The sequence below is a fragment of the Ambystoma mexicanum genome, chromosome 2p (genome assembly GCF_040938575.1).
Source record: "Ambystoma mexicanum isolate Mex_15411 chromosome 2p, UKY_AmexF1_1, whole genome shotgun sequence".
Lineage (NCBI taxonomy): Eukaryota > Metazoa > Chordata > Amphibia > Caudata > Ambystomatidae > Ambystoma > Ambystoma mexicanum.
This window is the reverse complement of record NC_090923.1, coordinates 1,468,087,863-1,468,104,216: the sequence shown is the minus strand read 5'-3', so window position 1 is coordinate 1,468,104,216 and position 16,354 is coordinate 1,468,087,863. Positions and strand designations below refer to the sequence as shown.

Here is a 16,354-nt window from a genome sequence, read left to right as displayed (position 1 = left end):
CAATCAAATAGCTAAGCATCATGTGCACAAGGTGATTGTAGATTCAACAATTCTTTCAGTTTAGTGTTTCAAATGATCACTTAGCCACATTGCTTTCTATTTAGACCCGAAAAGAAAACTGCGGCATGTATACACTTAGTTGTGCTATTCCTTACATTTAGTTTCTCCAATTGTAACAGTATTCCAATTCAGAATCCTTTATTAGTACCCGGAGAGGGCGCAATCAGAATGAAAGAGCCATTCTGATTGGCCCTCGCCGAGTCATTACCAGGCCGGGAATCCCTCTGTTGGGATTCCACGGCCTTTGTTCCTGGCGTGGCAGCCCCTCAGCCAATGAGGATGCTCGAAGCAGGGCCATCCCCGCTCCGGGCCTCCCCAAGGCTGAAAGGCTACCTTCGCCCCCCACAGGGGACAGAGGTAAGGCTTTTTTTTCCCTCCCCTTTCCTCCCTCCTCCCTGCCCTGCCCACCCCACTTACCTTCTATGCTTGGTCCCCGGCAGGGGACGATGGCAGCCTCCTGCCGTGTGGAGACTCGGAGCGGGGCCATCCCCACTCCGAGCCTCCACACAGCTGGAGGCTTCCCTTTTTTATGTATTTTTTTTTTTTGTAAACTCTTTTCACCTCCCCACTCCTGCCCTCCCAACCCCACTTACCTTCGTTTTGATCCATTTTTGGGAGCGGACGCTCTGGGAACACTTGTTTTCCCAGCGCGTCCGATCCAGATGGCCGCCATGGAAAGAGAAAACGGACTCCATTTTCCCTTTCCCGGCGGCCATTTTCTTGGTTGGTGCACGTCTTCGCCGGTTACTAGGTCGTAGTACCCGATGCATTGCCAATACCCAATGTAAGTACATTTCCGCTGCTTATTTCCCCCATATAGCTTACGCTCCTCTGTCGTTTGAATGCTACCCGTTACAAGCCCAAGCATAGTTGCTACTACCACTGATGACTCGCTCCCACTTCCCCTAAAACCCCACCTACGACCGTAAGGTACAGCAAACTTTGCACTTGCTACAATCCTGGACAATTGCAGGTTATATGACCCCTGCATAATTCTGTCTCACATTCCATCCGTAACAGTGGGCTCATTACGATGCAGACAAACTTCTGATGCCTCCGCACCACGAGACCTCCTTCTTGGCCACACCCTATACGTATTGTGTATTCATAGGGATGGCACTCTGTCGGCCCCTCCCAAACTAAATCTGTATACTGTTGCACATGTTGTACAAATAGGCCTTTGTTGCTTTCCACGCATTCATGCCTGGAACCCTCCTTTTGTTCTGCTCACGATCAAACAGTGCACCCACTTAGCCCACTGTACTGCTTATGGAATTAGCTTACTGTGCCCATTGCTTTGTTTTTGAATCAGCCTCCTGTGCCGTTCGCATTGTTCATTGAATTAGCACACAGTGCACATTGCTTTGCTTTTGAATCAGCCTACTGTGCCGTTCGCATTGTTCATTGAATTAGCACACTGTGCCCATTGTTCTGATCTGTAATTACCTGCCGTGCCCACTCTACTACTTTCTGATTCTATTGATTCTTCCGAATACTGATAGCTTGCCCAGTCCCCTAGCATACTTTGTGCCCACTGTATTGTCTACAGAATTAGCCTATCGTGCCTATTGTTTTGTTTACTGAATTAGCCTACTGTGCCCACTGCACTTATTTGCAATAGCCCCTTGCTCCCTTTGCATTGTTATTTGTATTCGCCGACTGTGCCCATGGCTTTGATTTGAAATGGCCTACGGTGCCCACTGTACTGTCTCTATTGAATCTACCTACCGCTGATAGCTGGCCTAGCTCGTCTGCATACTTTGTGCACATTGCACTGACTACTGGAACAGCTTACAGCTCTCCTTGTGCCCCTTTGTGCCCTCTGTGTGTTGATAGCCTTCCTACAGTGCCTTCATCTTATTCTTCTCATTATCCTTAGCCTGTTATTCCGAGCACCATTATGTCCTCCTTCCACAGAGCCACTCTCGCCCTGGCCTCATTCCTTCCACTAGTTTAGACTGGCACCCCTTCCTACTCTCTATCTATACTACCTGCTCTTAACCACAGTCCTTCCAGTACACTACCCCATCACAGCAACCAGTGACCCACTCACCCCTCTCGAATGGTTACTTTGCTTCGCTACGCCACAAACACCACTCATCCCACTCCCAGTCCATATCAGAATCCAGAGACAAGGCTCCCGCTTCCCAATACACAAAAACACCTCCAAAACAAAAAACCTCCAACCTGATATTAGCAAAGAAACAGACTGTCCTATCCCCCTGACCCTTACTCCCACTCCTAACACTAGCACCACGCCAGCCCCTAATATCAAAGGAGCCCTTATCAATGCTAGATCCACTGTCACCCATGCCTCAGAGATTGCGGATCTCATCATTGCAAACAGCCTGTACTTCCTGGCTGTTACAGAAACCTGGTTACACCTTGCAGCAGGCCCAGCACTCTCCCTAGCCTTACCAGAAGGCTACACCATTATTAGAGCCGATAGGACGTCAGGTAAAGGCGGTGGAGTGGCCTTCATTGCCAAAACCCACCTTGCCCTCAGAGCTATTCCCTCCTTCAGTCTCCCCTCTGCCAAGCTCCTTTCAGTGAAACTTACTCTCTCTTCCACCCAAACTATACTCTTGCACCTCATCTATCGGCCACCTGGCCCCTCCCTCACTTTTGAGGATGACTTCCTAAATCTCCTCTCCTCCCACACCAAACTGGGATCACAAACTATCCTTCTCAGAGACCTGAATCTTGGACTCCATGACCCTAACGATCACCTCGCTTCAGCAGTGGACAACACTATTTCTAATTTGGGATTTGCACACAAAATCATATCACCCACCCACGCCAAAGGCAGAATGCAGGATTGGGTGTCTGACCTTAACTGCCCTGTCTCCATTATGAAGAACGAACCTGTAGCATGGTCAGACCACCACCTCATACTCGTCTCCATCCCTGGACCATCCCCTCCCAAAGCTACACTAGCACCCCCATCACTTTCCAGAAACTGTCGCAAATTCACCATTGAGAGCTACAAGCCCTCATCAGCGATATTCGCAACGAGGACAAATTTAGCAAGCTTGACCCTTCTAACTTGGTAGACCTCTTAAACAATACTCTTAAGTCGGCACTAGACTCCGCTGCCCCTCTGAAACTCAGGAAGGCCAAACCCTTGGCCCACCTTAATAAATGGTTCACCACAGAATTAAAAAGCATCAGAAACATCAAAAGATACGCCGAATCAACATGGGTTATGCCGTTACTAAAAAACAACAACCTCGACCCTAATGTCCCTACTAACTACAGGCCCATCACCACCGTCCCGTTCGTGCTAAAAATCCTGGATCGGGTGGCCTACCTGCAAATCCAGAAGCGCCTAGAGGATAATTAACTCCTTGGACTGAGACAATCTGGATTCAGACCCAGACATGGAACCGAGACAGCTCTGCTAGATCTTAAGATCCAAATGGACGAGGCAAAGGATAATGGCAAGCTAGCAGTCCTCCTACTTCTAGACCTTTCCGCTGCCTTCGACCTCGTCGATCATCAAATTCTTACCAAACACCTTAAAACCGCTTCCAACTGGATTAAATCCTTCCTCTCAAACCGGACTACAAGACTCTTCTCCCCTTCTGCCTCAGCTGATCCCACTCTGATACTGTGCGGCATCCCTCAGGGTTCCTGTGTGTCTCCCACATTATACAATATTTTTACAAAGCTACTCTTTGACCGCTTGGACAAGCTGGGTGTCGTCTACACCAACTATGCAGACGACACTCAAGTCCTCATCCCCCTCTCTGGCTGTTATGACCACGACTCAAAATTGTTAAATAACATCTATAGTGAAATCCAAGCATGGATGGCCACCAACAGTCTCTGCCTCAATGATGACAAGATCGAGTTGATGATCGTTGGTACACAGGCACGACTGAACAAACTCGACACCAGATACACTTCTTTCGTCATTGACGGCAACATGATTAACGTCTCCAAAGAGATAAAAACATTGGGGGTCTATCTTGACTCAACTCTTTCTCTTAAAAGACAGGTCAGTAGTGTTGCGTCCGCCACAGTTTATACTAACAAATTGATCTAAAGTTGCAACTCGTATCTCTCCACAAGCAGTTGTCTAACGCTAGCTAGAGCTCTCGCTCTATCTAAACTTGATTACTTTAATACACTACTCCTCTGTACTTCTGAACAAAATCTAAATAGGCTCCAGGTACTCCAAAATAATTCACTAAGAGCTGCACTCATTCTCCCCAGATCCTGCCACATATCCTCTCACAGAAATAGCACCAACTGGTTGCCCATCAGTGATAGAACCACACTACGTACCCTGGCCATCACGCACAAATGCCTCACAAATTCAGCCCCGAGATATTTGTCAGACAAAATCTGCATGCACAAACCTACACATACCACCAGATCTTCTCTTTACCATAGTCTGGTGGTACCAAGGTTCAATCTCAAAACCGCCGGAGGAGCTTCCCGGTCCAAGCAGCCAAACGTTGGAATTCCATCACCCATCCCTCTCAGACAGGAACCTTCCGTCCTCTCCTTCAAAGCCAGCATAAAAAATTGGCTCACCACTAAGTTACTGCTATCCTGCTGTTGCTCATGGAATATGTATGATATCGACTGAATGCATGTAACCATTTCTCTGTTATCCATGGCTTCCTCTGTCCCATATGTAACCAGGGTCCTACGTATTTATTGTCTTCACACCTGATTGTATCTTTCTGCATGTTCATATATGTAACACTAAGTTTCTCAAGCGCCCAGCTACCTCAGGGTTTGGTGCGCGATATAAATATTAAACAAATACAAGGTGATTGTAGATTCAACAATTATTTCAGTATAGTGTTTCAAATGATCACTTGGCCACATTGCTTTCTATTTAGACCCGAAAAGAAACATGCAGCCTGTATACACTCAGTTGTGCTATTCCTTACATTTAGTTTCTCCAATTTTAACAGTGTTCCAATTCAAAATCCTTTAATATAGACTGCAACGGCTCATTATGCTTTCTGCAGCACCCTCCTCACCCTCTCTCTTTTTCCACTGCGGCGTGTACGCCTCAGTGGGCGCACCCCCTTTTTATGTTAAATAAATGGAACATTGAAGTAGGTTTTTGAATAAAACAAATGATGTCTGTTATTCTGTTAAGTGACAGTCAAGATGGCCATGACTGAATGACATAAACCTTAATTTGGATTTAACAAATATGCGCCAGGGAATTCAGGTCACCTGATGGATCCAATTGTGCCCATGTAGACAGAACTATGGAAATATACATGTACGAGTGCACCGAATTCTCGAAACAAGAAGATGCAGGTTGATGAGACCAACTGTTTGTTTTGACTCACAATTAAGAGGTGTTAGGCCAGACTGTATGCATTACCCTTAAGGTGCACTACAACAACCCTGACCTCCTGGCAATAGGAACCCAACCTTTGGTATAAGTCTGTACTACACAGGTTGGTAGCGTGTTGAGCAGCCAGGCGTATCTCAAGAGAGGTCAATATGAGCTTTAGGGTAGTTACACAGAGGTTCACAGAGGCAAGTATTCAAATAAACTCTTACACAAGGTTTCTTGATTAAACAATTATTTATTTAACAGTCTGTTAGAGTAAGCCTTTTTCAGAAGGGCGCCATATAATAGTAACACACAAATACACTCCAGAAACACACTCTCAATATTTCTAAATCAGTAAGTACCCTTTTGGGATGGCGCACAGACACTACCTACACCCTCAAGTGACTTCAATAGTTCGGGTGCTGGGGACATTATTACATATCTCTGTTGCATTTAGAAAACTCTACAGAGGAGTATCAAAGATAAGAAGTTTCAGAAAAAGACAAGTATTCACACAATTATTCTTAAGCAGGTAAGTACTTTCAATATAACACCCCCAATGCAAAGTCAGTTAATCCCTTCCTGGAAGGAAGACACAACACATAAGCAGAGGGGAGAAGAGTCATTCAGGGAGCCAGGCTGGCCAATGTTAAGTTAGCAAAAGGCAAGTGGAACTGAAGCACTTCTTGCAGGTAAGTAAAAGTCTTGCACAATGTTTTAGAAGTCTTTGTAGGAAAGAAGAAATCAAAGTAGGGCCACAAGCTGATTAGGCTTGTGAAGTAAAGAAGCTGACAGCAAGTCTACAGAGTAACCAAGACAAGTCTCCAACAAGGACAAGTAAGGTTACACAACAAGAGGTAAGTTCTCTTAGACTGAACAGTACCTTTAGGTTGAAGAAAAGTGCAGCAGATGGCTTCTGTTCCTGTGCAGCTCTCCAGATCCTGGTGTTCCTGGGCCTCAGTCGTGGGGACAAGAAGGGGGACTTCTGGGGACTCCTGCACTACAATGGGACAGTCACCGACCGCAACCTGCAATCTACAAACAAGTGGCACTTCAGTGTTTCAGCTCCTCGCGTTTACCGCAAATGGCAACACTGCGGTTCCTGGCTGTCGAGATGGGCTTTCCTTGCATCTGGGGTCCAGCACTCTTTTGAGGGGGCTCGGGCTCGGTCAGTCCTGCCTCCTACGAGTCCGTAGGACCTTCCTGGAGCTCTTGGCCAGTTTGAAAGCAGCACACAGACAATCGGGTGTTCCACTCCCTGGCTATTCGGTTCCAGCAGCAACTGCAGTGGAATTTCAACCAGCTCCGAGAGGATGTCCAGGTGGCTTACTTTGTAGTTGATTGGTCCCACCAACTCAAGGGGAGAAGTCGCCCTTTCAGGGCTTCTCTAGTCGAAACGAAATTGGAGTTCCAGCACAGCAGCAGGGCTTCACCAGGCCGACCAACGGTCCAGGAGCTGCACGTCCAGTGGTCGACTCTGCCTTCCAAGCCAAAAAGCCTCGCCTTTTATGCAGGTTTCTCCCATTCATTCCAGCCTAGCTGTCAGTCACCCAGCAGGGCGGCTGGCCTTGCCGGACAGCCAGCCAACCAATCACCTAAGAGTACATGCCTGTCTCCTAGGAGACTAAGCACAGGGAGTTTCGGGCACCTCTCTCGCTTCCTGCCCCCGCCAGACACCCTAGAGCCAGATGCGGGCTTCACTCGTGAATCCCGCCGAAGGCAAAGCGAACAAAGGGACTAAAACTGGGTTGCCGCGCAGAGTAAATCTCAAGAAGGACCTTTCCAAGAAGAAATGGCGAAAAAAGAAGACCGGGACCATTTTGACAAAAATGGCACCCTTGGGTGGTTTACTGCAGCTGCAAACGCAGCCCGCGGTAAATGCACACCATGGTAGTTAAAATTAAACCACTGCCACCAGCCATTCATCAAGGAAAGGGTAACATAAACATGTTACATGAGAAGCTAAACAAAGGGATACTATGTAACCCCTCCAGCACTTTATTAGATAGTGTGTGCTTGGTCAAGAAAGTTACAAATGTGAGTAAAGTCAATTTCCTTTCACTGCTCTTGGAAACAGTAGTTTATCCACGAGAAGGTATTTAAACCTTTGGGAAATCTGAAAGACTTACCTGTGTCACTGCACTGAAGGTGCTGTGTGACACAATGTAAAAGATGATGTCTATGTAGTTTGACAGACTCCACAACCAAAAAGAAACACAGAGTTCAAATCACATTAAAAATACATGAGAGTGGGAAAAAAAGGGTCTCACTCTCTCCAGGTAAAAAAATCAAAGTCCTAGAGTCACGCAAAAGAGATGGGGGTCTCTAAGGTAGAGAGGATGTAGCACATTTCTGAGAATTCTCCGGAACAAGAGGTAAAACAAAGAGAAGCATATTTTAACACATGAATTTGCCTGTTGTGGATTTATGAACAATGATTTATCAATCTGATTCATAGATGTCACAGATGAACACGCATGTGGTGGATTAATTAATGTTGATTCTTCTGCCTGTTTGCTCTAGGTCACAGCTGTATGCCTCTAATTTAATTAACCATGGCTGCTGTGTCCTGATGGACAACTAGGTTTCCAGTTATCAGAAGATAAAGGTACACTAAATATATTACACGTTAAACATTAACAATAATAACCAAAAAGCTTTTTTTAATCAGGAGTTATTTAATTTATCCCATGCATTGTACTTGGAAACAAAACCTTACTGTGGTGGAGTGGTGTTTTAGCGGTTCTATGTGAAAATCTCGCTAAGATCCCCCACACGCCCCAAAAATAAACAAACACTCACACAAGCATGCAATACACGCACAACACCCACGCAACACACACACTTAACCGTTTTCTTTTGCAGCTGCTTCCGGGTCCTGGCTGCCTGTCAGCTCCTGCGCGCTATCTTGTGCGGCAGGAGCGTGACATTTCGCTTTAGAAAGACTGCCTGTGCAGTCACAGAGCGGTCTTTTTAAAGTGACCTTTTAGTCAAAAGATCTTTTGATAAAGATCTGATCTCGGGTCCTGTTTTAGCTGCTATACTTAGGCAAACCTATTTAGGCTAACTTACCCATAAGAATTTGCAGCATAGTCAGAGTTTGCAAACCTCTGAACTTTTAAGAATGTCATGACATTTGCTGACCTATGAGTTACAATGTGTCACGTGCAGTGCCCATTTCAAGTAGCTGGTTTGTCAGAGTATCAGATAGAAAGCAAAACTGTTTTCTGCAGCAAAAATGAATACTGTAAATAGTACACTCACTGCAAGGATCCGAGTGTACAGGTACAGAGCTGCCATCAAATCATAGCATTGCAGCACCTATCAAAATTGTATTTATTTAAGGGTATTGGAGAGATGAATGGATCCATTGTGGTTGCTTGGTATGTGACCGACTTACTTCAGGGTTACGTGTTGACCATGAACTCACCATATTGAAATATGACACTCCTCTGTGACACTTGCTACTGATCTCTGAAGCATACACGGAGAGCTATGTATTACTGGTATGTGAGAGGCTCACAATTACCCACTTTTACTGTACTTATTTAGTTGACTTCAGAAGAATGAAAGCCTGTGCCATTCCTATCCAGATTGGAACCTGTAACATCAAGGTTAAACACAGAGATCCACGGCAGGTTAAAGAACTCCAATATCTTATTCCGAAGTTTAAAGTACTATTTTATCTGGATAGTGTTATACAGATTCACAGTACTTGGCCCTCTTGCTAAATGCCATATCCAACCAAAACCCTGTTACAAAGTCCCCAGGCTGGCCTTTTTCATGGAGGGTGGGACCACCAAAGGGGATGGTTGCCACAAGCCAGATGATGCTAGATCTGGGGAGGATCCCCTGGCTAGACCCACCATGCTATGCACCGGAAGCAGTTGCTTTTCCCATGGTCGCTTTAGAAGCTCCTGTCCCTTTTAGGCAAAGGATTATGCGGGTCAAGCTCACAGAGCTGGTAGCGCCTGAACGTCCAGTCATCCTGACATGGGTATAGAATCACAGGCCAAATGGTGAAACAAGTTTTCATCTGCTCGCACCAGGAAACGACAGGGAGGAGGATGGAGCCTGACCCAAACTCAGGCAGAAAGAATGAGCAGTTAACCCATCACATTCAAAGGTTTCCACACATATTCATAAGGGAGTAGTTTCTTACCTGTAACTCCATTTCTCCAACGTTGGTATCTTTCATGGATTCACATGCTGTGAATATTTCCCGTCAGGCTGGGAAACCTCGGTAACTTTAATTTAGCATTTTCCTATGGAAAACATTGACACTTTAATGTCCTATCGATGTTCTTTTTGGGGGCTTTAAGCTACACCAATAGGACGTCTGGTATAAATAGCCCCGCCCCTAAAGCTTCAAGATTTTAAGCTCCAAAGTAGAGGGAACCTGCACATCTTCCACATGTTGCTGCCCCAGACAGTAGTGCCTGGTGAAGGTATGCAGCACCGCCCAGGAAGCCGCCTGGCAAATGTCCACAAGTGGTACACCAGACCATAGCGCCGCCGATGACTCAGAGGACCGTGTCGAATGAGCCTTCGGATTGCCCCTCAAAGGCTTGCCAGCTTTTGCATGACAAAATTAAATTGTAGACGAGACACAACAAGAAAGTTGTTGTTTGGAAATAGACTGCCCCATGTTGGAGGGACCAAATGCCACAGAGAGCTGCTTCGACTTCCAGAGGTCTTGGGTACGGTTTTGATAAAATTTCAGCGCCCTCTTAATGCCCAGAGAATGAATGGCCTTTTCAGCCGGTGTGGATGCATTAGCAAAGAATGAGGGTAAGGCAATGGAAGCAAGTTTGTGAAACGCCGACGGCACTTACGGAATAAAGTGCGTGTTAGTAGCCAGGAGAACCTGGTCCCTCAGAAATCTCAGATAACGCGGGTCAATGACCAGTGTTTGCAACTTCGACACCCATCTGGCCAAGGTAATTGCTACCAGAAATGCACCCTTCCACGAGAGGAACTTCAAAGAAGACATCGACATGGGTTCAAACTGAGGTTTCATCAGAGCAGAGAGAACCACATTGAGGCTCCACTCCGGTGCAAACCGCTTCTCTGGGGGAAATGTCCGAAACAGTCCTTTCAGAAAATGTTTAACCAAGCGATCACTAAACAGAGGACCAGCATGGCGCCTCCTCGTGAACCTAGAAATCGCTGCCAAATGCACCTTGATGGATGATAAAGCCTTCAGCATCTCCTTGCGGTGTCGACCTTCAGTCGTTTAGCTCCTGTGAAGAAGAAAGACAAAGACATTGTGAAAACGTACCTGTGCAACGTCTTATCCTGTGTGTCGCTCCCGGCCTGGACCACGCACCTTTAGTGAAGTAACTGGAAGCCGATACGTACCTGAGGACTGCGACCATAGTCGCAAACATTACGGTGAGCAGCGCTCATTTTGCGCCAGCCAGCCAACCCAGGCTCTGAAGGGGAGGGGCAGGAGGGAAGGCCCTGCGCTTATACTTACCCTGTACTTACCTTTAGGTCATCCTGACCCCCAGAACGATACATCCCAAAAGTCCCGAAACCACCCAGGTCCCTCCCAACCTCACGGTCCCCTGGGAGTCAGCCCCCAGTTGACCAGTGGGGGAAGGAGTGGCTGGGGCGAGCGTCAGGGTGAAAGCAGCCAGCGAGGGGGCTACACATCCGTACAGATCGGACCAGGCACTCCTGCAGGGCACCAGAGGTAAGCGTGACAAAACGCTAAACCCACGTCACAAGCCCTGCCCGAGTAGCATGGATCCAGGGGTAGACCAGTTGTCAACCCTTTTGGGGGAATTGCGGGCCGAGGTGCACGCGGCCCGCTCTGAGACAAATGCAATCAGGAGGGAAGTGGTAGTCAATAGAGAGAAAAAAACGACGATTTGGCCAAGCGGCCATTGGCCGCTCAGGCCGGGCAGGTTCCCCTACCAGGTCCTTCAGACCGAGTAGCAGAGGGGGTGCCCCAAATTCAGGTCACAACACCGCCCTCTGTTCCCTTAGCCCCTCTCGAACGCTTCCTAGGTGACCCCCCAGAGGTACGCCATATTTATGAATCAGTGTAGATTGCATTTCCTGTGCCGACCAGGGGCCTTTCCCTCGGACCAAGCCAAGGTGGCCTTTGTCTTGTCTTATGTGGGGGGGGGGGGGTCACACGGCTAATTGGTCTGTACCCCTAGTGAACCGAGGTGACCCCGTCTTACATAACTTCGGCACATTTCAGCAAGAGCTGGACAAACTTTGCCCGTCGAAATCAAGTGGCAGCCTTAGACGGAGAACTGCTGGCCCTACGGCAAGGGTCCCACGATCTATTGGTATATGTCACGACATTCAATCGGCACGTGGCTGAAACGAATTCGCCAGAGGAGCAAAGAACCACCCTCTTCTATCAAGGCCTCTGCGGTGAGCTGAAAGACGTTTTAGCGCAAGTAGTCAACCCACCTGAACGCTGTGTGGACTATATAGACTTAGTGATACAGTTGAATCATCGTTTGCAAGAGAGAAAGGCAGACCGAACAAGAGTGGAAGCCTGGCCCTTATATGTGCACTCGCGTAAAGTACAAGTGCGTCCCCAAGAAAAATACCCCGGAACCGATGCAGTTGAGCAGTGGGAGGGGACCACTCTCGAAGGAGGAAAGAGAGAGGCACAGGCAGCAACAATTGTGTCTATATTGTGGCAAGGCGGGCCACTTCCTGAAAGACTGCCCTAGTAAATTGAGTAAACTGGCCCTGGGTGCCATTGGGGAGGTAGTGACCAGTCCTGAGGATCCCGCACTGCTGTCGGAAAACACCTGGACTCAGCAAGAGTAGGGATCGGCTTGTTGAGGGGAACTCAAGTAACCACAGTCTCACACCTCACCTTACTTGTCATTCTGATCAGGCCGGGGCAACCTCACTGGATGTATGCCCTAGAGGCTTATATTGATTGCGGGGCCATCGGCAACTATATCAATATAGGAGTAGCCCGTAAATTGGGCATACCGGGGCGGAAGATAGACAACAGCGTTTCAGTCGACGGGTCTCCACTGTCATCCGGACCCGTAACGCAGTGCACAGAAGAAGTGAAACTACTGTGCAAAAACGGCAATCGAGAGCGCATGACTTTCGACTTGATCAGTGCCCCACCGTTTTAACTCATACTTGGCATGCCGTGGCTAGAACGGCATAATCCTGTTATTAATTGGAAAACCCACGCAGAGATCTTTCCGTCCGAATGCCTAAACACCTGTAACCCGTACCTACTCCCAGTCCATAGAGCGCTAAAGTTGGGAGCAGCGGCCTCACCCAGCACGGCAGGACAATTGCCCCCCAGGTACCAAGAATTCGAGGACGTGTTTCGGAAAGAATCAGCCAACACCCTTCCACCACATAGACAATATGATTGCCAAATTGATCTAATACCAGGATCCCAGCCACCGTGCAGTCGCATCTAAACGCTCACAGAAAAAGAGAACCAACATCTCCGGGAGTATCTAGACCAGTATTTAGCCAATAGGTTTATCCGGCCGTCCAAGTCCCCGGTGTCCTCAGCCCTGTTTTTCATACGGAAAAAAGAAGGGGACCTCAGGACGTGCATCGACTATCGAGGGCTCAATAAAATCACTGTGCAGAACCGGTACCCCTTACCGTTAATTCCCACACTACTGGACCAAGTTAAGGACGCAAAAATATACTCTAAATTGGATCTGCAAGGGGCATACAACTTAGTCCGCATTAAAGAGGGGGACGAATGGAAGACGGGCTTCCGCACGAAGTATGGACTGTTCGAATACACTAATGCCCTTCGGGCTGTGCAATGCCCCAGCAGCCTTCCAGTTCTTCATGACGGATGTGTTGCGGGAGTTATGGGACGTCTGCGCCATGGTCTATATAGACGATATATTAATCTACTCGGTGACCGAAGAGGAGCATGAACATCATGTTAGGGCCATCTTAGAAAAGCTCAGCCAGCATCACTTGTATGCAAAACTGGAGAAATGCTTTTTCCACGTAACCACGGTGGAGTCCCTCGGCTTTATACTAACCCCACATAGCATCCAAATGGATAATAAGAAAGTGGAGGCAATTTTTAACTGGCCTTCGCCTACATCACTCAAGACTGTGCAAAGCTTCCTGGGTTTCGCTAACTTCTATCGGCGGTTCATACCTGGGTTCTCGAATATTGCACACCCTATCACCTTGTTGCTTAGGAAGCACAAGGCCTTTAAAGGGTCCCCAGAAGCTGAGCGAGCCTTCAAACAACTCAAGACGCAATTAACGACTGCATCCATCTTGAAGCATCCGAACCCGAGATGCTATTCGTGGTCGAAACAGATGCCTCCAGTGTCGCGATGGGAGCCGTATTGTCTCAAAGGGACCCGACGACCACCCACCTACATCCCATGGCGTTTTGGTTGAAAAAGTTTTCACCAGCGGAACTGAATTACTCTATAACTGACAAAGAGTTATTGGCCATCAAGGCAGCGTTCAAGGAATGGCGCCACCATCTGTTAGGCACGCAATATACTATCATGGTGTACACTGACCATTGGAATCTGCAGTACCTGTGAACGGCGCAAGCCGAGTCCCCACGCCAACTCCGGTGGGCCCAATTTTTCTCAGAGTATGACTTTGTCATCACATTACGCCTGGGGGTCAAGAATGGGAGGCAGATGCCCTATCGCGCATCAGATGGAGCGTACAGGGAAGAGATGCCTAAGCAGGTCCAGAACCCGTGTCCATCATACCAGGGAGCAAGTTGCTGGGCTTGACCAGTTCTACGTTGCCACCCTTAGACCAGTTCCATCCCAGTATCCAGCAATCGTTGACCCCGGAACAATGGCAGAAATGGGTTACCCAAAATTCGCAATGAACCATCGAAGGCGGGCTCCCTTACTACCAGCGACGGTTATATGTCCCGGAACCCAGAATGCAAGACGAAATACTACATAACTACCATGACGCTCTGACAGCGGGTCATCCAGGAATCACCAAAACCCTAAGGAAGATTTGGCAACAATATTGGTGGCCTAAATGGCAAAAGGACGTGATTCGCTATATCAAGACTTGCGATGTATGTGCCGGCAGCAAAACGCCTAAAACCAAACCTTCAGAGTTGTTCTACCCCTTACCTATACTGCCAGCCCCATGGCACACCATTTCCCTGGACTTTATCACGGAATTCACCCCGTGTAATGGGTACAATACCATCATGGTGGTTGTGGACCTGCTGACCAAGATGGGGCACTTCATAGCCCTGAAAGGGCTACCAAACGCAGGAACCCTTGCGCATAGCTTCTTAAACAACATAGTGCGAATACATGGCTTCCCTTCAGCCATCATTTTGGATCGAGGAAGCCAAATCATATTGAAATTTTGGAAGCACTGCTGCACCAAGGCCCAAATTGATATCCGTTTGTCCACCAGTCACCACCCTCAAACAGATGGACAGACCGAGAGAACAAACCAAACCCTGGAACAGTATTTGCAGTGTATGTTTCCTCAAGCCGACGATGGGTGGGTAGATCTTCTCTGGGCAGCAGAATATGCTTACAACAACAGCATCCATAGTTCCACTGGGTTCTCACCTTTCGACTTCCTCTATGGACGAAACCCACGGACCACAGCCCTCGATCCACCCACTGCTCTGGAAATGCCTGCAGTCACATTGTTACACGCCAACATCCAAGAAACCTTACAAAAGGCCATCCAAACTCTACGTGAAACAAAGAACACACAAAAATGATTTGCCGACAAACGAAGAAAGGAAGCACCCGAGTACCAAGTGGGCGACAAGGTTTGGCTCACTACCAAATATATTCGATTGAAAGGCCCGAAAAGATTCCACCCCAAGTTTATCGGTCCCTACCCAGTGACAGCCGTCATTAATCCTGTTGCACTCAACCTTGAACTCCCACCGGCAATGAGCATTCACCCAGTCTTTCATGTATCGCTACCCAAGCCCGTTGTCAGGAAAAGAGGATGGGGCAGACGAGGAGTGTTACATTATGCACGATGAAGTGCATTGGAGAGCTGGGGAAGCAAAGACTACGTTTCCCAGCAGCATTAGCGGCCGCCTATAGTCCTGGGTTGCGCGCGCGTTGCCAGCTGTCTCCGATTACTCATAGATTAACCGGCAACGTCGCCAGACAGGTGCGACTTATTTTGGTTTGCTAGGCGTTATGCTGTCGGAGGAACAAGGAGTTCTGGGTGCGCCCATCGCACTGTTATGCTGACGGTTGGTGGGCTAGTGTTTCGGCAGGAGGACAGACACGCTGCCGGTTCGGCCATTTCTGCAGAATTTTCATCGTCCGGGTAGTCCCGTGGGGCTCCCGGACTAAAGATAAGTACGGGAGGGAACTGTGATGTACTACAGTCCTTGACAGACAGACCAATGCTTTTCCATGGCGGTCTAGGGAGAGAGGCTTATGTCTAGTTTTTGGGTTATAAGCACCCTTGTGGGAACGTGTGCAATTACTAACACTCGACTGCAAAGGGGCCAGTGCCACGAGTCATTGTTGATTAAGATACAACAGATCCTCGAATCAGGAATATATGTGTGTTAGCAAAACTAGTGCTGTTAACTAGAGTCTGCTACTACATGTGTTTTACGTTCTGTTACATGTCGCTTATGCTTGCCCAAGTGGCCATGTGTGTGTCTTATCATGCTGGGAAACTTCCTATTTGTTTGTTTCATCTCGCTTATGGAAAAGTGTTCTTGATGTGTTCATGTTGAATTTCCATATACATGTAAGAGTAAACATTAGGCAGAATTAGGAGTCAGGTTGATCAGGGAATATTTGCATTATGTGTGTATGTGTTACTTCTACAGTTATCACGTATCTGAATATGTATGACAGGGCTGTACAGGTTAGGTTTTACTCTGTGTTTCCTCAGTCCTATCCAAACTAGGTATTTCCTTACCCTCTTTCCGGTGTTCCTCATTCCCCCACCCTATCCACAACCTCTCCCTAATCCCTCTTCCCCCCATTGGCTGCCACGTGGTGTCCTGTG

At 47.7% G+C, this 16,354-nt stretch overlaps 1 protein-coding gene across 4 annotated transcripts in view; it reads right to left on the bottom strand.

Moving 5' to 3' along the window:
* The window catches only part of LOC138567628 (uncharacterized), a 534,099-nt gene that overhangs the window by 32,068 nt on the left and 485,677 nt on the right, over nt 1-16,354 (bottom strand). The window lies entirely within an intron of this gene.